Genomic DNA, 4,203 nt, shown 5'->3' with positions numbered 1-4,203 from the left:
CCATGGCATACCGGATGCACACCGACGAAGAGCGATGTCTTCTCTTCCCCTCCACCCTCTCTGGCGGAGCTCTAAATTGGTATTGTCGTCTTACACCTGAGACGGTAGACTCATTTGAGGAATTGAGGAAACTATTTGTTTCCCAACACATTTTCCAAACCGATCGCTTGCACTCTGCAGATGACCTGTACACTATCCGCCAGAGGCCAGACGAGTCATTACGTATGTATGCTGGCCGCTTCAGCCATGAATACTCCCGGTGTGCCGAGGCAGACGACAAGACTGCCCTCAAAGCCTTCACGGCAGGCCTACGTGATTGTTTCTTTAAATACATGATCAATGCCAATACTTGGAAGACTTACTCTGAGGTGATGGCGCAGGCTTATAACCATGCCTCCGCCGAGGCAAAGACATATCAGGAGAAACCCCCTCACCCAACGCCATGGAGGAAGAACTAGCAATAGCTAAAGTTTGACGGTTGGGAAGATCATCCAATGTTTCTCTAGTACAGGACTCTAACAAAGACCCTGAAGACTCCGACATTGCAGACTCAGACTTAGAGCTAAAGCTAGAAGAGCCCTCATCACTAGAACTTCCAAGCTCTGACATCTACAATAAGAAGAAACAAATTCTATCACTACATGCATGATCAAAACATAAGGAAGTTCCTATATTACCCACATGAAGATGGTGCAAAGCGATGCCGGAACCCTTCTCAATCAGAAAGCAATCCGTCTTCCACAGTCACTACAAAACAAGCAAATGAAGACCGTGTCAAGCGCCAAAAAAAAAAAAAAAAAAAAAAAAAAACAGCTTCATCCGAAAAGCTTCACCTCCAAAACTTCACCCAAAAAGCTTCATCCAAAAAGTTTCACCCAAAAAGCTTCACCTAAAAAAGCTTCACCCAAAAAAAAACTTCACCTCCAAAAAGCTTCACCCAAACAGCTTCACCTAAAAAAGCTTCACCCACAAAGCTTCACCTAAAAAGCTTCACCCACAAAGCTTCACCCAAAAAGCTTCACCTCCAAAACTTCACCCAAAAAGCTTCATCCAAAAAGTTTCACCCAAAAAGCTTCACCTAAAAAAGCTTCACCCAAAAAAAAAAAAAAAAAAAAAAAAAAAAACTTCACCTCCAAAAAGCTTCACCCAAACAGCTTCACCTAAAAAAGCTTCACCCACAAAGCTTCACCTAAAAAGCTTCACCCACAAAGCTTCACCCAAAAAACTTCACTTAAAAAAGCTTCACCTACACAACTTCACCTAAAAAAGCTTCACCTAGAAAGCTCCATCTACATACTTTCACCTACAAAGCTTCACCATCAAAGCTTCACCTCGAAAGCTTCATCTACAAAGCTTCATCTACAAAGCTTCATCTACAAAGCTTCACCATCAAAGCTTCACCCAAAAAGCTTCACCTAAAAAAGCTTCACCCAAAAAAAACTTCACCTCCAAAAAGCTTCACCCAAACAGCTTCACCTAAAAAAGCTTCACCCACAAAGCTTCACCTAAAAAGCTTCACCCACAAAGCTTCACCCAAAAAACTTCACCCGAAAAGCTTCACTTAAAAAAAGCTTCACCTACACAGCTTCACCTAAAAAAGCTTCACCTAGAAAGCTCCCTCTACATACTTTCACCTACAAAGCTTCACCATCAAAGCTTCACCTCGAAAGCTTTATCTACAAAGCTTTATCTACAAAGCTTCACCATCAAAGCTTCACCCAAAAAGCTTCACCTAAAAAAGCTTCACCCAAAAAAAAAAAACTTCACCTCCAAAAAGCTTCACCCAAACAGCTTCACCTAAAAAAGCTTCACCTAAAAAAGCTTCACCCACAAAGCTTCACCTAAAAAGCTTCACCCACAAAGCTTCACCCAAAAAACTTCACCCGAAAAGCTTCACTTAAAAAAGCTTCACCTACAAAGCTTCACCTAAAAAAGCTTCACCTAGAAAGCTTCACCTACATAGCTTCACCCAGAAAGCTTCATCTACAAAGCTTCACCATCAAAGCTTCACCTCCAAAGCTTCACCTACAAAGCTTCAACACAAAACCTTGCTCCAAATAAACAAATTTTGTTCACAAAACCCAAGATGCCCTTGAACTTGTACAAAAACACTTGGGTAAACATAAACATTTTTTGTTTTACACCCACAAGGGCCCAAAATTTTCCTTCTTATTTATTCACTTATATATGTTCCCAAACATATTATAATAGATCCAACAAGAAGCCAAAGTCCCAAGTTTCATAATGGACAAAAGTACAAGCAATTCATCAATAATGAAGGTGCTACAAAACTTGGAATCTGCCCCAAAATAGAAATCCAACCCAAGAGACTTTTTCTCTCTCTCCCTCTTCCGCCTCCTTTCATCTATCAAATTTCTGCAACCTCTGCTCTTCTCTAATGGAGCTGAATTTTGGACACCCTATAGTTTTTGAGCATATGAACAACTTTCAAGAAGGAACCATTTCTGTTTGAGCGACGGAAATTAAAGTGTTGAAGCTCCAAACATGACAGTCGGATTCTTGCAGATTTCGAAGCTGCTATGATGTTTCGAAGATCTGGAAATATTTAACCATTAGTTCATTCTGAATTTTTGATATGTTATGAAAGAGACGATGAGGCACAACTTCAATGAAGAAAGCATGATGATCTGAACAATAGAAAATGGAGTTTCGAAGCTCACAACAAATCTGACGGGTTGACAGAAAAATAATAACCAGTCATTCATCATACCTAAATTTCTTGAGTTATACAGCTCCGAGGGATCTCAAATTTGGATATGTTGTAGTTCACAAGCTGAGGAACAACTTCAATGAAGAAAGCATGCTGATCTGAGCAAGAGAAAATAGAGTTTCAAAGCTCACAACAAATCTGACGGGTTGACAGACAAATGATAAACAGTCATTCATCATACCTAAATTTCTTGAGTTATACAGCTCCGAGGGATCTCAAATTTGGATATGTTGTAGTTCACAAGCTGAGGAACAACTTCAATGAAGAAAGCATGCTGATCTGAGCAAGAGAAAATAGAGTTTCAAAGCTCACAACAAATCTGACGGGTTGACAGACAAATGATAAACAGTCACTCATCATACCTGGATTTCTGGAGTTATACTGCTCTGAGGGACCTCAAATTTGGATATGTTGTAGTTCACAAGTTAAGGAACAACTTCGATGAAGAAAGTATGTTGAGATAAACAAGAAAAAATGGAGTTTAGAAGCTCACAACAAGTCTGACGGGTTAACAGAAAATTGATGAACAGTTACTCATCATACCTGAATTTCTGGAGTTGTACTACTCCGATGGATCTCAAATTTGGAGATGTTGTAGTTCACAAGATAAGGAACAACTTTCATGAAGACGACTTTGCGATCTGAGCTATAGAGAATGGTGTTATCTTGCATCCACTCAGGCTGATTAGTGGAAACGAAAAGCAATTCCACCAAAGAAAAGATGAAAAAGAGAGAAAAGCTACTAATTGCACTTGATCTTGTCTAGTCAATAGCATGCAGCATCAAACACACAAAAGTTGGAAATATTTTTAGACAAGGCATATGCGAATGTGTGACATCGAAACAAGGATTCGTTACTTTGACAAATTAGTAACAAGCGAGACACCTCATTCGGCAACTCTCTTCGCCTGAAGACTTGGGGGACTCCCACCATATGCTACTGCACCTTAATACTCGGCAGTCTCACAACCACTCAGTGACTTGGATTTTTCAAGTCTCCAACCGAGAAGTTTTCCTCACTCGGGAAATTAAGGGAACACTACCTCAAACTACATGCTTCACTCACAAAGCTTCAACAATACAGGTTTCAACAAAAGCAAAAATTCAAAGAACTTTATGAAGAAGGCTTTGGTGTATTTAACACAATATATTAAAATGAAGCAAAGCTTATTTATTAATATTTTCGATAAGCCACAAATATGTACATATACATGAGTCAAAATAAACAAACAAAAGGGAGCCTTCACAAAGGTTGCTTAGGGGAAGTCTCAGCAGTCGGTAGAGCCCCAGAAAGAGAAAGCACCGGAGGGTGGTTATCCGGAGCCTCAGTACTTGACAAAACCCCAGAAGGAGGAGGCATTGGAGGTTCATCATTTGAAGCTTCATTACCAGGTACAGCCCTAGAGGACGAAGGCAATAAATGCCTTTGGAACAAACCCACAAACCGCTGATGATCAAGTAAAACCTTACCA

At 40.1% G+C, this 4,203-nt stretch overlaps 1 long non-coding RNA gene across 1 annotated transcript; it reads right to left on the bottom strand.

Annotated features, from left to right (window-relative positions):
• Window positions 1-2,208: 2,208 nt before the first annotated feature.
• LOC139192554 (uncharacterized) lies at window positions 2,209-3,571 on the bottom strand. The gene is made up of 5 exons (XR_011576756.1): window positions 3,275-3,571; window positions 3,094-3,167; window positions 2,913-3,010; window positions 2,732-2,829; window positions 2,209-2,556 (listed from the first exon to the last, which is right to left on the bottom strand). It is a non-coding gene; the product is annotated as an uncharacterized lncRNA (long non-coding RNA).
• Between the last annotated feature and the right edge of the window lie 632 nt (window positions 3,572-4,203).

The sequence above is a fragment of the Malus domestica genome, chromosome 15 (genome assembly GCF_042453785.1).
Source record: "Malus domestica chromosome 15, GDT2T_hap1".
Lineage (NCBI taxonomy): Eukaryota > Viridiplantae > Streptophyta > Magnoliopsida > Rosales > Rosaceae > Malus > Malus domestica.
This window is presented reverse-complemented; position numbering and strand designations above follow the sequence as displayed.